Source organism: Podarcis melisellensis (assembly GCF_964234715.1).
Source record: "Podarcis melisellensis genome assembly, chromosome: 11".
Taxonomy (NCBI): domain Eukaryota; kingdom Metazoa; phylum Chordata; class Lepidosauria; order Squamata; family Lacertidae; genus Podarcis; species Podarcis melisellensis.
The window spans coordinates 32044013-32064219 of record NC_138543.1 but is presented as its reverse complement, the minus strand read 5'-3'; the positions used below and the strand labels follow the sequence as shown (position 1 = coordinate 32064219).

Sequence of the window (20207 nt, the reverse complement as noted above, 5' to 3'; positions counted from 1 at the left end):
AGAAGTTCTCAAGGGAAATTTAAGTGCAGTGCTGTGTGTACCTCCTCCTTTCAGCAGTCTATATTATCTCCTTGGGAAATGTCTCACTAAAGTTGCCTAGGATTTTCTTCAAAACCTTGTGTGGATGTAAACAGCTTTTCTTTTGATAACCCCCTGCCTCCTTAAAAGCATGGCAAGTCTGCAGTACATCATGAATTCCCTTGGGATTCTTTCTCTTCTTTTGCCTAATTTATTGCCTGTGGCTCACATTTTTAAACACTGAATTCAACCTTTGTTTAAAATGTGGTTTGCTACCATCAATGATTCAAGTAGCAACAGCTTGGGCTTATCTTGAATTTCAGCTTTCTCAGAGGGCCATGCAGATGTTGGTATTACTGTCTCACATGAAGCAATATTTTACTGGAAAGGTTTAACTCTGTGAAATTGGATGCCACTTAAAAAGGCATCAACCTTTTTCGTGGCCCAGCGAGGGTATGAAGTTTACACTACGGTCACTCTTTTTTCCCCTTTAAAAAAACCCCTATTTTCTTTCAAACCTGTATGTTAGCATGTCATTCCACTTTAGAAAGATTTAGTTATTGTAATTTAAAGGGTATTTTAGAACCTGCATAGTGTACTTCTGTCGCAACTTAACACAGGTAACCATTGTTGGAGGAAACCTTTGCCTAAATGCCTAAAACAGTACTGCAAACAAGGGTTTGTTGTATTTATTTATTTACTTTATTAAGAGATTTTACGCTGTCCTTCACCAAAGAAAAGTCACAAGGAGTTTTACCAAAATAAAGCAGGACACCATATTCATAAATAATGCAACTGGCAAATAATAACCCATCAGCTTCTAAAAACCTGGTAGTGGGAGGTAGAGTTGGGTTTTTACTAGGCATCTAAAGAAATTTAAGTTGTGGGTGAGGCACACTTCAGTGGGGACGTCATTCTGCTTTAGGCCTCAAGTGTCATACAAATTTCTTGCAGGTGAATGAAATAGGTTTACCGAAATCAACTCAAATATTTATCCAGCCACACCTGTGTCATGTATGGTAACTGGGTAAAACTCAGTCCCACAAAATGAAAAAATGCAAGCTAAGCTAGTAAATGTTACATCTGGGGTGGTAATTTGTACATTATCGACATAGCCCTGATTTATGCATGGTGCTATTGATTGGAAAATACAGCTTTGAATCTGCAAGCATTTGCACTGCAGAATTATCCAGTTTGAGGACTGATTTTCACTCTTTTGTTCCCAAATTTGCACTGTAAAGATTCCACCATTAAATATGGAGGAAGGGAAGTTTTTCAGTTTCTTTTCAGCAGTTTCCTAGTCCAAAGAGCAGCTAACCTAATCCTTGACACGCAATATAGTACCCATTTATTTTGTACATAAGTAAAAGAAGTCTTGAATGATGACTTACTATGGACAGTGAAAGGATCAGTTCACAAATGCAGTTTCTTACAGGGAATAGACATAATCTCTCCTTGGTCATTTGTTTACAATTACAAGAGTGAAATGTTAGTGACAATCTATTTGGTATCTGGATATAGGCAAAGTAGTTTACAGAAATCTACATACAGCCCATTTCACACTAACCTTCTGATGTACAATTACAGGTAGATGTACAATTACAGAGAGAAAAGTTGATGCTGTTTGTGTGTAGGCAGAACTGTCCATTTGTCCTGCAAACACTGGCTATCTCTACCCTACTATTATCAGTTTCTGCAGCCTGTAATAATGGAAGGAAGTAATAGATGGAACAAGGAAGAATATTCATTGTTCTCCTTGATCCCATGACACAAGTAATCCTAAGTAAAGCCCCCTAGCACAATTGCATTCAGTATATACCCATTTTTTTTGCTTTTGAAGCATTCAGGACTCCTTTTTTAATGGAATGCTTACATGAATAAGAATGATGAAATGTGGGGGAAATTGAATACATTTTTCTCAGCTGACTGCCTCTCTAAATCAGTTCTAATTTGTATGAGGAAAATATGTCCTTTATTGTATTTCTGAATCTGTTTTGGTGGGTCCGGCTTGCTTCCTTTGTCCTTACAAGTAGAATGTAAGTATTGCAGTAACTGTTTTCATTATGGTGAATTCCTCTGGTGTACATCATAGCACATTAGTTCATCCCTGCAGGGGCATTTCTGCCTAGCAAACCAAAGCACTCATTTTCTAATGATGCATTGGTCATGGGGTCACAGACAGAGCTACCAGGCACAGCACACTGAAGGATGCACAGGAGCTGCTTCTGTATATATTCTCCACAGAATTAGGTCTAGTCAACGCTGGGCAAGAAACTGGCTGGAGTAGGGAGAGTACTCAAGTATAGGGGGAAATGAAAGTTCAGTGCCAACATGGCAGCGTAGAAGAACATCCGACTGGTTTTTCTTCCTGATACTGAAAGGAGGAATGGCATTCCCGACTGATGACATCTGCCCAGTTCTGTAGATAATGACCTTAATGAATGCCTGTGTGTCAAAGATTTGTCTTCTACTTTGGAGACACTTCTGTGCCCACATATTCTAAATGCTGAATATTTGAAAAGGTTGTACCCTTGTGTGGCAGTGGCCCAAAGGGCCACAGTAAATGTGATAATGTGTACCCCTGTAAATCCTTGAGTGTGCTTCTAATAGAGAAGTTATGGTAGCCCATGTGTTGTATTATCCCTACAGATGTGCATTATCTTCACCCAGGGATGCAAATGGTCTTTGTAGTCAGCTCTGCAGGTCACATTTGTTTGCCATCACTGGAAATGCACAACATTTATGTGTTGGGGAGGGGGGCTTCAAGGGAGATTGTGCAATGGATGTGCAGGTGTCGGGTCCCCACTTTGCAGCTGGATTGCATGGATCCAGGCCCCTGCTGATTAAAAAGGAGAAGGAAGAAGCAAGGCGGCAGATATCCAATTCCAGGTTCCCCAGCCTGGATATTCCCTCTGCCAAAGGCGAAGAGAAAAGTGGACCCCTCAGTGTGGAAAAGACTTTCGAGGCCGAAGGTGGAGGTAAGAATAAAGCATAAGGTACAAATCCCTAAAGCATTCTGATGACACCCAAGGAAGATTGTGTTGTCTACAGGCCCGTCTTAAGCATATCCAGCGCCGTGGTGCAAAGATCCATCTGGCGCCCCCCCTTTCCCCAGAGTTCTCAACCTTTCTTTAGGGGTGGAACCCCAAAGTTGTTGACATTTTTTTTAGGAAAGGTTCCCCAGATTTGTTGACCTTTTGATCAATGTGGAAAATGAATCAACCCACAAAAAAGTCACTAAAAGTCAATGTATATCAAACATTTTCTCAATTGGAGCCACAGTTAATTTGCTTTCATCTTATTAACTCATACTGTATGCTTCAAATACCAGTTAAGAGATTTTGTGTACTATTGGTCAGATAACGTTGTTAACAGCAATAGAATTCACAACAACGAAAATGCTTGCCCCTAGCACATTTCACAGCTTCAACTGCTACAGACTGTCACTGAAAACAATGCATACTCCCAGCCTGTGAAAAGTAGTGGAGCTTAGCTATCAGACATTTTGAAAATGTGATAGGGCCACAATAAATGTGATAATGTGTACCTCTGTAAATCCTTGAGTATGCTTCTAATAGAGAAGTTATGGTAGCCTGTCAATTTATGAAACTGATGATTTTGCAAGTTGCCGTCTCCCCCCCCCCCCAAATTGGGGCAGAATACAGCTAATATGTGAATCATAAATAACGTTGGACTCCTAACTCATCATGTTTCTGAGTTTTACTGGCCTAAACTCAGGAGATAGGCTATTTTCTGGCTTACAACAGTCCTAGCAGGATAACACAAGGCACTGTTGGTACTTTTCATGATATACTTTGGTAGGTTAATGCTTCAGAGGCAGGTTGACCCAGAGCCTACATTGCCATGTTCCTCTGTTCAACCCTCCTGATGAAGATAGACATCACGGGAAAATATCAGACTAAGGCTGCAGTCTTACGTAAGCTTCCTAGGGAGTAAGTTCCACTAAGCATGGTGGGTCTTACTTCTGAGTGTAGGATTGATATCTGTAGTCCTGTGTGCACTTATGTAGGGGTATGTCTCAGTGAACGCACTGGAACTAACTTCGAAATTAAATAAATATACAGCAGTGGAGATTGGTCCATTATGGCAATTGCAGTACTGCCCCACCTGTCTTCTTCTGCATCTAGCCAGCCCCACCTGCCTGCCTGCTTACTTAGAGCCAGTCTAGGGAGTGGTACTTCCTCCTCCTGGTTCTTGGTGTTGGACATTTGTGAAGCTCAGCAGAGACAAAACTGGAATTAGTTGGCTCTGACTCCCATCTATAGTTGGCTTCCCTGACCTCTGCCCTACCAGTCCCAAGGGGAACCAGCCACCACTGACATACAAAGAAATATACGTAAAGAATTGCACTGTAAAGCTTTCATATAGTAGTAATGTATTGTAAATGGGGAGGGGGTGATCTTCCATTTATGGTTTTAATTCCTCCCTATAGTGTGAGGCCACAGAGCTAGACCTGTACTGTCGTTTCTCTCTGTCTGGCTGCACCTAACTCGTGAGTGTTCTCTTGTCATCGTGTAATTTGGGTTTTTCTGTTTAATGTGCAGCATAGCATGCTTTCAATTACAGAAACCAGCTAGAGGACGTGAGTTTTGGGTAAACCTTTCATGTCGTTTTTATTAAATATGATGTGATGGCTCTCGGATACTCATTATGTTTCACGTCAATAGCATCAGATAATTTTCATACCGCAAACCTTTGATCACACTGTGGAAGTACTAAATGCATCGGACAGAATTTATTTTTCTGGTAAATTGCATTGCCACCAGCAATACAGCAGCTAACTATTTTCAATTATGTAAAATGGAACTCTGATTTAGAAAATGATTTATTGTAAAGGTTTTATTGAGAAACTAGTACAAAGAAAAATAATAAATTAGTTTGATACTCAACAAAGCCGCAAATTCCAAATTTTTTGGCAGAGGTGTTAAAATATGCCAGAACTAAACACAAAGAGATTGACAGCATCGTTGTCTTCTTCTCCCCCATCCCAAGTGACCATGGCCGTACCCTGCCCCCCATCCATATCTTGTGAACAGCCTCTCAGGGGAATTTGCATAGCAGATAGTGGATGACCAGGTGGAATCCCAGTCCCAGTTCAGACAGCCGCTCCAGGAGAATACTATGCTCCTTGATATCAAGTGACTGAAAGATCAAGAACCAGGGTCACACTTCCCCGTCTCTTTCACAACAAAGGGTGGCCAAAGTACCGTATTTTTTGCTCTATAAGAGTCACTTTTTCCCTCCTGCGTCTTATGGAGCGAATGCAGGCTGTGCAGCTATCCCAGAAGCCAGAACAGCAAGAGGGATTGCTGCTTTCACTGCGCAGCGATCCCTCTTGCTGTTCCGGATTCTGAGATTCAGAATATTTTTTTCTTGCTTTCCTCCTCCAAAAACTAGGTGCGTCTTGTGGTCTGGTGCGTCCTATAGAGCGAAAAATATGCTAGTTTTTGTGGCAACGCCTGGTTAAGGAGCCTAATGTAGTAAGAAAAGAATCTGTTGACTGCCAGAACACTCAAAGAACATCAAGCAAATGATCTCTTTAGTGAAATTCATTAAAGCAAGGAAAATGAAAAAAAGTAGATCTTTAAGTAGTAGTAGTAGTAGTAGTAGTAGTAGTAGTAATAATAATAATTTATTTATATCCCACCTATCTGGCTGGGTTTCCCCAGCCACTCCAGGCACGTTCCAACAAAACATTAAAAATACAATAAAACAAATGTATTTTTCCTCATCCGGGAGGAGTGTAGGTTAAACTTCTTCAACCTCTGTGTTGTATTCTCTGACAAACATGTTTGGGACTACAACACACATCAGTGTGGCCATTTTGGTTGCTCACAATTTTCTAAGTCACGGATACCATTCGGCAAGGCACATGTAACACATTGGCCGTATGTTATTAGAAAGCCACTTGAATGTAACAGAGATATGTTCATATGTTTAAAAATATAGTTCAGAGTTTCTGTTTGTATAAACTGGCACAGTTTCTAATATCAAACTGTATTAAAAGGCTGCTAAACTATTCATAAGTACATGATTCTGTCAATCTAATGTATATAAAGTAATCTCATAGGCGTAAGTATCTCATGGTTCTTTAATGTAAATCATTAGGGCCATAAAACAATATACGGCAACAGAGACTGAATGGTGCAGAAATATTCAGACTAGAGTTCTCTGAAATACTGAATTTGGATCCTATCATGAAAAAAAAGATGCTTCCTTCAGGCCCATGTGTTTTATTCTCTGGCAAACAGGTCAGGCCCATATGAATTTGAGTAGATATCTCTCTGGAGAAAGTCTGTCATTGTTACTGCTCCTCACATGGGTAGGCTCACAAGGGTTACAATAAGGCTGTTCACCTGCTTAATTGACTAGAGGTAATGTGCTGTGAAATTACAGAGCTGTGAATGAGTTAACATGAAAGAAACTGAGCTACAACATCTGAGCCAGTTCCAGAGGTCCAAAATGAATGCTGTGTTAGCTGTGAAATATTTGCCATCCCAGTGGAAATGTATTCCTTTTGAAGGAGTGTCACCCTTCTTGAAGAGTAGAACCCAGCATTTTTTGTTTGAAAGCTGTTAAACAAAAAGGCCTGGAAATAAAATATTTGATTCACGTAGAAACCGGTATAATAATTGGTGGCGGTGGTGGTAATAAATTATATACCCATTAGCTAGTCACTCACTTAGAGAATTTGGGGGAAAATAATTAATCTCACATTAAAGGTGAAGTTACCTAATTTGCACTTTCTGAAATAAAATGCAAGCCAAAACACAGCCATCCAGAATTCACAATTCACTGAATGAAGCAATGCAGTCTGCTAGGTTGGAACCAGCCTTTCCATAAGCAAAGGAAGCCTTCTGCAAGTGGGAAGGCACCTTTGGATAGATATAATTCAATTTTAAGAGGCTAGGATTCACCATGTTTTAAGAAATTTTAATTTTAATTTAACCCAGGTAATTTAAAAAAAGGAAAAAAAACTTACTGTTTTAAATTTTATTAACCCCTTTCCCCATTTTTCTTATGCTTTCTATGCTGGGTATGGGTGTTAGACTACTTTTCACAGGGTAAATGAGGCAAATGCATTACTGATGTAGTTCCTGATCATATTTAGATCTGCCTCTTTAACTGTTTTACTAAATGAAAGGTGGAGATATATCACCGTATAAGTAGAGTTGCACTTACAGTGATCATCAGATTGTCCCAAATACAATCTGGCAAGGTCTGGAGAGACAGGAGACCTATGGCAATCCCCTTGATCTGCTAGTGCAATTTCTAATTGAAAGAAAGAAAAATGTTTATTCATTACAACTGATGCCAATCAAACAGTGAAATACATAGGAGACGTTGAAATATCAGCTGTAAGACTCAGGTGGCTTCTAAAGCACTTGGAGTATTGGCAAAAAAATAATGCAACATCAAATCATGTTATTAAAATACCTGTGTTATCATTATTTTGAATCTGTCTCAGTTAGTGAAGGCAGTTCACAGTAAATACTCTTATTTCTTCTATTAATCCATCTGTGATGCTAATCTCCCTTTCTTTCTTTCTTTCTTTCTTTCTTTCTTTCTTTCTTTCTTTCTTTCTTTCTTTCTTTCTTTCTTTCTTTCTTTCTTTGTTAAATGTCCCTTGGCAAATCAAGAAAGTGGGTAGCTGTGGGTTCTGCCATGGCTGCAGATCATGTCAAGTTATAGATGTGAGAATTTAGAGATCCCTGGTATCTAAATGTAGCAAGATTTCCAGAACGTCTAAGCACAAAACCAGACAAAAATCTCACAGGAGTGTCCACATTTAATTTTTGGCAAGCTGTTATGACACTGCATTTTTTCTAGTTGCTGCTGAATTTGGCATTCTGCTAAGCAGATGACCTGTATTATTGAATACTTCCATTGCCTCATGTTTTCTGCTTCCAACTTGAGTGAATGAATTAAAATGGGAGGATAAGGTCTGTATTGTTACTTATGCAGAAAGCTGGGTTAACTCTTTTCTGGCTACCCATGTTTTTATGGAAAGCATCTGAAACTATAGTCACATGAAACATAACAAACTAAGAAGTGGTCCTATACCTTTTAGGCTATAACTGTAGGCTACCCTTTTATGAATAAGCATGGAACCTAAGCAGGGTAGCAAAAGTCACCAATATTTGAAATGGAACTCCAGCTAACAAAAATAAGTTTTAAAAACAGGTGACACTGTGCCATTTTAAACAAGCAATGTTTTGTTCTTTCCCAAACAGCAGTTTTCTTTCCATTACTTCAGCAAAAACATTTAGGCATGTTTAATCTTAGGAAACCTTTCACAGTGCCTCAAGTACCTGTTTCACTGCTTTGAATAAAGTACTAGGGTTTAAATTTTGCAGAAATAAATCTCACAGACTCACGGTGAAAAGACTGAAGCATACAAATTATTCTTGTTGTCTAGTCTTTTAAAACATGGGGTGAGGAACCTAGAGCACCCCAGGTGTTGTTGAACTCCAGCCCCAGCCAGCAGTCAGGGACAATGAGAGCTGTTGCCCAACATCTGGGGTATGTATGTCCCATTTTAAAAGGATACTGTCTTAGCTGAGTGTCTTAGGTGTGCTTGTTTTTTTCAAAAATAATAATTTTTGTTGTGAAAAGATTGGTTCTTGCTAGAAGTTGCCAGATCAAAATTTCTGTGGTACAGGGATACTTATGGAATGATGATGCTCTGTAGCAAAGCACAGCCATTTGATACATAGGTCTAAAATGTTTCCATACACTAAGATTAACTTCAGAGGCTGTTTTCTCAGTATCTCTTATATCTCATTCTCTCAGGTTGAGGGCAGAAGGCCTTTTCACTTGCAAGGGCTTTGGAAGATCCTACTCTGAGAGACTTTACTGCACTAGGTGGATAGGGATACTTCAGGCTTTATTTTCTTAGGGTTTTTCTTGGGCTTTTCAATATAATTTAAACTGTTTTTACCCTCAGTGGGTAATGCACACGAAAGCTCATACCAAGAACTAACTTAGTTGGTCTTTAAGGTGCTACTGGAAGGAATTTTTTTTGTTTTGTCCTTACCCTAACTACTGACCCACCTAGGAATGTGGCTTTGATAAGATTCTCCCAAGTGCTGCAATGACCTATAAAATCAGCAAAGTGAAAGCCAGGCAATAAATGAAACAAAGAATGGACTTTATTTCTTTTTTTGTACAGCCAAGGCATTGTTGTTTGGACAACTGAATAAAAGAAGATCATGACATGGAAGCAATCAATAGTTCTCTGATAACAGACCATTTCCTTTCTTCCGGATTTAGCATTGTCCTTACTTTTGTGCTGCTATTCAAACATTCACAATGACAGTCCAATAAAGAGTTTGGTCTATAGGAAACACTCCTTTTCCAGGTGAACAGTTTGTATCTATGTGTGAGGCAAAGGTTAGCCATTCAGTTTCCCCCTGTAGCTTGACAAATGTTACAAAGTTATCCCTTGTACAAGGCATTATTTAATGTTGTACAAATCTTATTTTTATTTTAGTTAAAGTTTTGAACAGGAAGGGTGTTTTGAAGGCACGTTTTCCAAAATCATTAGTTCTTTAAACTTAACATATGATTTAAATTTCTTAGATTTCTTTCTGAACGCCAACATTTGTTATTAGATTCACTTTCTATAAATTTGGATAGTTTTTGTGTTGTACTCAGTGAATAGTTTCTTCCTTTTTTCAGTTCTGCACTGCAAAAATGAAATTAAAAGGGTAAAGGTAAAGGGACCCCTGACCATTAGGTCCAGTCGTGACCGACTCTGGGGTTGTGGTGCTCATCTCGCTTTATTGGCCGAGGGAGCCGGCGTTTGTCCGCAGACAACTTCCGGGTCATGTGGCCAGCATGACTAAGCCGCTTCTGGCGAACCAGAGCAGCGCACAGAAACGCCATTTACCTTCCCGCAGGAGCGGTACCTATTTATCTACTTGTACTTTGACGTGCTTTCGAACTGCTAGGTTGGCAGGAGCTGGGACCGAGCAACGGGAGCTCACCATTAAATGAAATTAGCATTGTGAAGTTGAACTCATGACTTGAGTTTTACATTGAAAATGAAAAAGGTAGCCACACAATGCATATTTATTGATGAGTGGCTATGTATGTTTTAACAGCAGTAGCAATAATACAGTAGTAATAAATTAATGTTTTTAAAAAATACAATTTCAAATGTTAAATATTTTTTTTTTAAGTTTCACTTGGTTTAGACTTTTTTGGTAGACTTTAATTTTAAGATGTTTCATTTTTATCATGAAACTGAAACCAAGCCAACTCTCCTGATAAAATGGCCTCATAAAGTTGCAATCCTGTACCTACTTACCTGAGAGTAAGCCCCATTGAACTCAGTGGGATTTACCTCTGAGTAGGCATACATAGGATTATACTGCTAATGTCTGTATCATCATGTTGCATGTATCCTATAGCTCAAGTCCATGCATTACTTTGCTGAAAATTGAAGAGCAGCATGGCAGTAGCAGTTTGCTGCCATGCTGTGAATTAAATTGCTGTCAGGTTTTATATTTCTTGAGTGTTAAAATGGATAGCTCATTATTGCCTGTTGAATGAGAGAGATGAAAAGTAAAGGGAAGAAAGTAGTTTTTCCAGAATAATTTAATCCCATATGCAGCCCTCGCCAATAACAGAAAATTAATCAAGCAGTGTAAGCCCTAACTGTAATAATATCCCCCGTGCCCTACTTTTGACAGTCTGCATTGGTAGCCGGAATGACAACTAGGACATTTGAAAGCCAAATATTAAGCCATGTATTGCCATTGCTGAATTTATGAACATTTGGCAATTCCTTGGGGCTTTGTGCAGTTGAATTCTGGTAGAGGGCGGAGGTGCATTCGTATTCCTTCAGCCTTCTTTCCAACGATTCTGGAACATTGAGATTGATTCCCCAGATTTATAAACATTACTTGCCATAGAAGCAATTTTGTTGTCAAAATTAATAGGAGCCAAAACTGGAGCGGCTATGACTTATGCAGAACACCTGGCACATGGGAGTGATCCTGAGATCCAGCTCTTAATTCCTAGTTACTAAAGTGCTGCATGTTTCAGGGAGAGGTTTTGTGGGAGAGGATATTCATTCATTCCAGTGCTCAGTTCTAAATGACTTATCTTAGCTTTCAACTGTGAAGACCGTGGTCTAGTTTGTCTGAATTAGTTTCCTGTCTTAGCCACTGCAATTATCAAATGTAAGCCTCTACGTGCTGGCTAGGGCTTCAGTGTGTGCTCTCCATACCCCCCCCCCCGCCACATCTATAACTGTTTATATCATTTCTAGAACCTTTGTGAAGGACTGCCCAGATTTCTGTAAACTGCGAACCAGAATTAACAGAGGGTGGGGGAGTATGGGAGAAAGTGTGGAGACTGAGACAAGTCCACCAAAATGTAAAGCCAGATAAGTTACAGAAGGTAGGAAACAGAAGTGGCCCCTACACTCTACTCAGATAAATTGTCCAGTTAGAGAAAATCTGGGTGAAGGTGCAACAAAATGTCACTTAAAAGGAAAGCTGCAACTGGCTTAGAGTACCAGCCCTCTATACTTAGGAACATAGGAATCTGCCTTATATTGGTTCGGACCATTGGCCTGACTCACCTAGCTCCATCTAGTTCAGTATTGCCTATATTGTCTGGTAGTGGCTCTCCAGAATTTTAGCCTCCCAGTCCTACCTTGAGATGCCAGGGATTGAACCTGAGACCTTCTGTAAACAAGGCATATGCTCTGCCCCTGAGCCATGGCTCTCTCCCTTCATCATCATCATCATTTTCATTTTCATTTTTAATTTGTATACCGCCTTTCTATCTTCCCATACTGAAGGCTGTTTACAAGCTGAAGAAACAAAAAATGTACATCTTATAATCTAGTGCAATACAAAAATATGATAATAAAACATAACTTTAAAATAGGCAACCTCCATCAAAAAAGAAACATTCAACAACCATTAGAATAGTATAAAATAATAATATCAACATATAAAAGTTAAACAGAAATCCACTCAGCAGTTACAATAATATCTAAACTATAATCAATAAAACAATGGCAAGCCACAGTACATAATACAATACACATTGAGAAGCAGAGGGTAGAGCAAGGCAGGTGGAAGGAGGCTCTCCCGATGGAGACTCTTCCCTCACAGTTCTTCCTCCAGGAACAGCTCCCTTAGGAGGACTCCTAGGGCCGGAGGGTGGAGCAAGGCAGGTGGAAGGAGGGAGACCAAGAAGGTAACTTCTTTATTAAACATGTCATTTTTTTATTGACAGCAGTGTTAAGGAGGGAAGCAGGGGAAGCTTGCCCCTCCACCAACCCCCAAAACACAGGCAAGTGAAGGGTGCTAAAGAACAGATTCCAATAGTGTAGATATAAATCCATGCTATTGCAAACAAAAATGTGCATTAGGGATAGAGGCTAAGATTTTCTTGACACGTAGAGGGATGGTAAAAGTAACACACTGAGGTTCATTCTGTTTTGAATGTTTATTCTTTAGAAAAAAAGTAGACTCTGCAAATCCAGCACACTTAGCATGGTACAGATCAAATAACAGACTAAGGAGAAAATACTGTTAATGTTAATGCTCTGACAAGAGGTATATTTGTCCTTCAGAATTTTTATTTGCTGTGGTATTATCAGCAGGCTTTTGTACATTTTCCTTGGGGGATCTTATTATTTCCTTAAGTCATAGCAAGGTCATCCATTACACAAACACACACACATATTGTCTCCCTCATACCAATTATGATACAACGGTCAGCCTGGGGAAATATAGCTTGCTAGTCTAAAGCAATGAAATGGAAGAGCCCAGTATCTCTTTAAAATGTTTATACCAAGATACAAATGAATGGGTCAGAGTAGGAGAATAGTCTGATACGTTTTGACTAAACCCTTCGAGTGTGGCTAATATGATAGCTTGGGAAAGATGCAAGATAAAAATGAAAGAAGCTAGCAAAAGTGATCCATCCTGTGCTTCTGTATTTTTCTATATTTAGCTCAGAAAGCAGGATTTCAAGGGATATAAAGAGCAAGGCAAATAACCAGTTTAAAAATTGCTACTGAAAATGTCATAGAGCCTTTACTGCAGATTTTCAAAATACATTAATTTACATGGCATTAGGAAATGTGTGGTTTGTACATTTATTCCATGCACTAAGTGTAAAAACAATTGTAGATATGCTGCTTTAACTTGTAAAAGCCAATCATGCTATCATTTACACTGACCACTAAAGCAGATTGACTTGATGCAATAATTTTGGAATAATCGTTCTTGAAAACAAATGGTGTGGTTAAGAGAAGGCCATGATGGAAAAGCAAGTTCACTGAGTAGCTCAGGACAATCATTGGTCCATTTTATGGCCTTGTGTATGTTGTTCCCTATATCTGGAATAACCTCCTGCAGCTGAAACCACCTTTCTCTACCCTTACACCTTTCTCTACTCAAACATCACTACTTTTGAAAAACCCTTCCCTGGACCACGGTAGCATCAGATGGTTTGCATTTTCTCTTGCCAGTTCATCGTTGCCTGCTTTGATTCAGAATGGTGTCAGTGATTTGAAGTATGGAGCAAAGAGGAGGAACCTGTGCCTCTCCAACTCCCATCAGCCCCAGCCAGCATGCCCAGTGGTCAGGGATGCCATCATCCACTTCATGTCCTTTTTGTCAGCCCCACCACTTCCACGGCAGAGCTGTCACAATTACCTGCTACTAGAAGTCATGTTAGCTTAACTTTCTTTCAACGTATGTGTTCAGGCTTGAAAAGGAAGCTTGTCAGTGAATGTCCAAAATATAAAACTTGCAAATCTATGAAAAGTAGAATTAAAATAATAAAACATTTAATATTTATCTGCCATGAACTGTAAAATATTCTGCATGAGTTTATATTGCTGGATTTTCTTATCTAGTTTTTTTATTTTTTTACCCTCTCTGCAGAAATGCTAGCTGCTAAATATGTATTTCAAGCGTAAGCAATATGTTTGTGTTTCAACAGGATAAATCTTTAAAAGGACAGACCTTAGAATTTATAGCATTATTTGCATTAAATCGCCACTCCATGAGATTAATATGCTACTTTAATTACAAAAAATGAAAAGTTCTTAAAATTCCACGGTAAGGACAGTTTCTTTAGTTTTTATGACCATCTTCATTGTGGCAGAAATGACATAGGATTTAGTAAGTGCTTTTAGGAATCTCCATGTGGAAAATACTGCAGTTGCCATGACAGAATCAAACAATACAGTGCATTTTAATGACATCCTCTGCATAGAATGTAGTATCTCAGTAAAGCGTAAAACCATAAATGTCACATTTTCCCTTCACAAACAATTGGGAATCAATAAATCTTTACTGAAAATGAAACACAGCACCCTTAGTGGTGAAAGAAAAGTGCGGCATAATAACGATACAGCAGCATAAAACTATTATATGGCTAACATATTTCTGGCAGTGGGTATTTCCCACTGGGCTTTTAAAGTAATATCTCCCTCTCTGCCCCCTCCTCCATTTTGTTTACAATGTTGTAGAACTGATGGCATGCATTAAGCATGTTTTAATCCCCTCCCCCCTTTCTAACATAGACAGAAGGCACCAGATAAAATGTTAAGGCCTATGTTTTGAATACATTGCCCATTTTGGGTAAGAGGTCATTCATAAAGCATTCCTGTTTGATAGGTATTTTTTTTTGTAGAAAACTGAGCTTATTTTGTGATGAGCTTGTACAGGAGTTGAGAACCTCAGGCCCAGGTCTGGATTCCTGGGCTACAGAGCAGTGTGTGTGTGTGTGTGTGTGTAGATTGATATAGAAGTAAAGTAATACGGTCAGTGTTGTTACACTTAACTTCATACTAGTGCTGTTACACCTGTTGTACACATATTTTTGATGTGTCAAGAACAAATAATTGCACCTTAGCATTTATAGTTATGTATTGATATATGCTTTTGTGAATATAAACTAGGTATTATCCAGGGCCCTGAAAACCAAGGCTGGCTATTTAAAAATTGTGTAAGAAGTCTACCCATACTATGTTGGTTATTTTATTTTTTATTTTTTGTAGCTATGCTTCCAGGGCAGGTTAAAAATATTGCCATTAAAATAAGTACAATCTGTTTCAAAATTGGAAATTAAATTCTCAAAAGCAGGTATCAGAATAGCAAAACAAGCAGAGACCAGTGCACAGCAATGCTGGAGGAGGGAAGGTATATCCTCAACCAAAGACCTGGTTAAAGAGATGCATCTTGAACAATCATCAAAAAGACACACCTCAGAAGAGTGAATTCCACAATCTGCGGGGCCATCACAAGAAAGCCCCTCTCACATGCCACCAGCCCATAAACTACAGATAGCTGGCAGCGCTACCAATTTTTAATGACAGTTCCACACATTATACAACAGCAGGCCTGTTATACAGTTGGAGCCATAGCCTATCCAACTGCTGGGAAATGGTTTGCAAACATTTTGTTTTAAGGGGAAATGTAAAGCATCTCATGTACCCACTAGAAATGTGAGAATCATCCAATAAGCGCAGCTGCAGTCGGCTATCAGATTCCGACAGGCAATTGCATACTGGGGGCAGCTGCCTGCTTGAGTCTTCCACTCTCCATCCCCCGTTTTATTAGATGCCATATATGCTCCCAACCTGCTGCATTACATTGATAAGCTTGGCTCATATCACTGGTGAGTTCAGAATCCCATGAAACCCCATTTGTTTAGCACCCAATTTGCAGAACCAGAATTACTGTGGATCCCAACATCCTCTGGGCAATCTAAACGTTGAGATGAATTTATCTCAGTTAAAAGGAAGTAGATGGTGTGCTGGATTCACAGCATTCATTCCCAGTTTTAGGATTCTCTTCTCTTTTTTAAAACCAAATGGAAACATTTTGGCTAACCTAGGCAGCCTTGCTCATTTCACATCTAATTGAAAAGAAAACATCTGAAGGGCTGCTAGCTAAGAAAAGAAAAACGACAACACAGGAGATTCTGATCACATAATTTTCTATGTTATATCTTGCTTAGCTCTTAAATAGGAATCAGTGGCTTCTGACTCCTACAGAATTACTATGCCATTCTGTTATTTCATTGGAAAACCTAAGTAGCCAGACTCACTATGAAGGGGGTATTGGCAGAGCTAGGAGGCTTCCTCAAGCATCTGATTTTGGATGTCATGAAAGTAGCAATTTAATTTGTTGTTCTATTTTTACTGCCAGGAGGAGGATGTTGTGAGATATTATGTCTTGGGTACTGTTCTCCTTAACTGGGGAGTGTAGGGAGAAAGTGCCATTTACTTTCCACCTCCAGCATCAAAAAGTCTTAGGCCAGCCATGGGAAAGAGATCGCCCAATTTACTCCTCCCTACCAGTTCCACTTGCCTTCCCCACCTTCCCATCTTGTCCCCTCCAGACTTCTCCACCTCCAGTATCCCTTCTATGTAAGCCATGGGTGGGGCACCTGTGGCCATCAAGATGTCGTTGGGTTGCAAACTCCCATCAGCCTCAACCAGAGGGACCCTCCAGAGGGCCGGGGGACCCTCTGGAACAGCATGGAAGGTGTCACAGGAAGAATCTGAGGGATGTGCCTTGTCTCCTCTTACGATGCCTCAACTGGATCTGACACTGTTCTGCAAGGAGGATGGCAGCAATGGATCTCAGCCTGTGTTTTGAAGCCAGAAAGACATGCCATCAGCCAGTGAGCTAAACATGTGCTTACACCATGTCGATTCATCAGAGCATTGGCAGGAAAAAATGTAATGGGAAGAAACACTGTTCTGTAATGAACAGCATCTCCTAATAATTTTTCAGCACATCTAGCTGTAAACAGCATTGCTGCTTCAGGATGTATGGCAGGGTGCCGAAAATGAAACTGCTTTTTTTTTTTTAATGTGTAACAGGAAAATTTAGAAATCTATCCAAGTTTGCTAAGGTCATCTGCATGAGATGCCTACCACACACTAACAATGATCCTTGACTGCATGCTGTGCCAGCACAGAAATCACTCGAATCATCTATGGTACACAAAGTCCAGGGTGATTCTTGGACATGTCTCTTTTGTGCTGGTTTAGTGGGTGGAACAGAAAAAGACCAGGAGTGACTTGGGATGCTTTTGCCTCCAGCACAAGAGACTGGGAGTTGCTATGGGCTTGTTACATTTCCTCCTTAGCAGCTGGTGACCTCACAAATGTTCCTACCTTGTTCTTTCATGCCTTATGTATAAGATAAAAAGGTTTATAAGTGCAGCTATTTACTGAAATCTGCTGATGTCATTTTTTGAACAGATTGTTTCAATGCACAAACAATGAGCCAAGTGTTGTATAATGGTGAATTAATGTTCAGTTTTTGGCTCTCGTCTCCCTGTAAAGCCTGTTAATTTCAAATAATTTGTGTGTGTTTTTACTTGTACTAAAGGGTAGAAAGTGCTGAAGTGGGGGGAGAATCATTATTAGATTTTGGCCCCTTCCCATTTATACCGACTGAATGGTAGCAATTTTGAAAGTATTTCAATATGTTCTTTGATATTCAAATTGATCTTTACATCATATGTTATTAGAGACACTGCTGCCACTTCTGTACTTAAAGGTTTATTAGCACGTTGGAACTCATTTTCCAAAATGTATTATTATTGGCTGTGAAAAACCTCTTTGTATTAGGTTCTAGCACATGCCATATTTGACTGAGGAGCAAATCTTTCTTGAAAGAATGCTGATGGGGGAGAAATTAGGCAATTAAAATGAATAGAGCTGTAAAACAATCCAGTCTCACATACGCGTTCCCTTGCTTTTTGTTTCTGTAGCTTAAAAGGGGGATAAAATAGAACCAATTACGCTGCTAGAATTTGTATGAGAGAGAGAGAGTGCTCCAAATTTCACTACTCTGAAAATAAAATAAAACCAGTCTATAAGAATGATTTCTGCCCTGTTAGCCCACAAAGTTAAGTAACTTGCAAATTATAGGCTGTTGTAAATCACTGCCCAATATGACTTTGGGTAGGAAGTGATTTGGTAGTGTCAAGCATGGTCCAAATGGATGATTCTCATGGTGGGAGAGGGCATCCCTCTCTCCCCAGAATGTCTGGAAGAGCAGAGATGACCCCTCAACCTCACATACCACATCCGACCACTCCAGGTCCAAAAAACCTAGGAGCTACTAATGACAGAGCCACACTGCCAGAGGCAAAGAACAGTTAAACAAGTAAGGTGTACAGGACAGTGAAAAACAGGAGAACAATGTGAACTTCCTTTAGGAGGCCCTTGACTAACTTCCAGAACACAGCACCCACCCCTGCACTGGATATGACCAGCTTCTGACAGACGAGGTGGGTACTGCCTGGAGGAACCACAGGATGTCCACAATTTCCCTAAAAGTGTGGTCCCTCCCACTATTCCTGCACTAGTCAATAAACACCCTCCATGTGGAGCCATACAAACATATTTGTGAAACTCTTCCTGGAGACCAGGACATTGTCTGACACCTCAAGCTGCTTCAGCCAGAGCCACTCAGCCACCAGGCTATCAGATGGAATAGTTCTGGGCCTGGGTGAACAAACAGTACCTGAAGAAGAAGATCCTTCCCATGAGCCAGACACAGAAGGGATGCCCTGGAGAGATGGAGGAGCTCCAGGAACCAAAACCTGCATGGCCACTAGGGTGTCCTCAGAACTACTTCCTCCCTCAGCAGTCAGACTCTGTGCAAGACCTTGGGCAACAGGAACCTGGGTGGGAATGCATAGCCCTGAAGGTCAGTTCTCCATCAACACAACTATATGCCCATCTAGCTTAGTACTGCCTACACTGACTGCGGCAGCTCTAGGGGTTTTCAGGTAGGAGCAAGGCAGAGCTACGGCCTCTCAACCTGCTCAGCAAGACAGCATTCCTACCTAAGCTCTACAAGATGATTGTGTTCATGCAAGACACCATATGGTAATCTCTTCCGGACGATGGCAGTGCTTGGAGACAGACAGATCATGTATCCACAGTAGTGTCCAGAGGAGGAATGATCACTGGGAGAAGTGCAGAGAGAATAACCTGTAGCAGCAAACCTGGATGCCCTCATCTGCCCCACCTGCAATAAAGCATGTCTCTCCTGTATCAGGCTTTGCAGCCACAGTTGTAACTTTGACTTTATCTCCAAAGGTAAAGTCTTCCAGTGTCTCCCGAGACTGTTGGATGCAAACAGCAACAACTATCCTGGGAGACTGGATTTGTATGTTAATATTAGTTTTGGAATCAAAAGTATATATATATATTTCTAGCCATTCATACTCACCTTCAAAAGAGCTTGGGTCTTCCCAGGCCAATCCTATACATTTTAATCAATGGTCTTAAGCATACTTGTCCCTGAATTCTTTTTCTTTTCTTTAACATAGTTATGGATTGCCTTTGTGCTCACAAGGGTTATATACAATCATTAAAACAACTATACAAATCAAAATACAAAGCCATACAGCAGAATTTAAAGCCCATTGAAAGCCAAGTAAAACTAAACCGCTTTTATGGCCTGCCTAAGGCTAGGCTAGGATGTTGGCCAACCTATCAGCCTTGGGGAGGAAATTCCACAATTGGGGCATTCCTTACAGGAAAGGCCTTGTCCTAAATGCCTACCAACCTAGTCTGTCTTGAAGGTGAGGCATAGATTGAAAATTTCGGATAGGTTTATATTTACAGGCTATATATAATAACTACCATTCTGGATGAGATAAATGCTTTCCTTTGGACACAATTGTATGTTGTTTGTTTGTTTTGGAGGAATGATCAATTGATTGCCAAACAACTAGAATTCAGACTGTGAGTGATTTTCATAATTAGAGAATGAATACATAATCGGTGGCTTCTTTTTCATCACCATAAAATAAATGCGAGAGCTTCTTGAGGTAACAGGCAATAAACACGCCCCACCCTCGTTCAAATGAGACAATGACAAATTCTCATTCAGCAAATTTCAGCTGCTTAAAGATTCAGCATGTCTGTCCCAGCAGTCAACCACTTGCTGTTTCCTAGGGCATCCTTCAGAATCATAGTAATTAGTTGATCAGCAGCATGTGCCTGCAGGGTCACCATCAGCTAGCTTTTGACACTTTAGTGTTTCATTCCTCCCTCTCATTTTAGATGAGCCGTGGTGTCATTAGCATAAATTTACTATCTAAGAGTAAAGCTTTTTATTCTTCCAGAGAGATATGACATAAAAGCTCTC

At 40.0% G+C, this 20207-nt stretch overlaps 1 protein-coding gene across 6 annotated transcripts in view; it reads left to right on the top strand.

Annotated features, from left to right (window-relative positions):
- The window catches only part of XRCC4 (X-ray repair cross complementing 4), a 108662-nt gene that overhangs the window by 64076 nt on the left and 24379 nt on the right, over positions 1–20207 (top strand). The window contains exon 9 of one of the 6 annotated variants that reach the window (XR_014172836.1): positions 2832–2996. The exons of the other annotated variants lie outside the window; for them this stretch is intronic. The gene's annotated coding sequence lies outside the window, so the exon portion shown is untranslated. The remainder of the gene's footprint in view (positions 1–2831; positions 2997–20207) is intronic. 6 annotated transcript variants of the gene reach the window in all.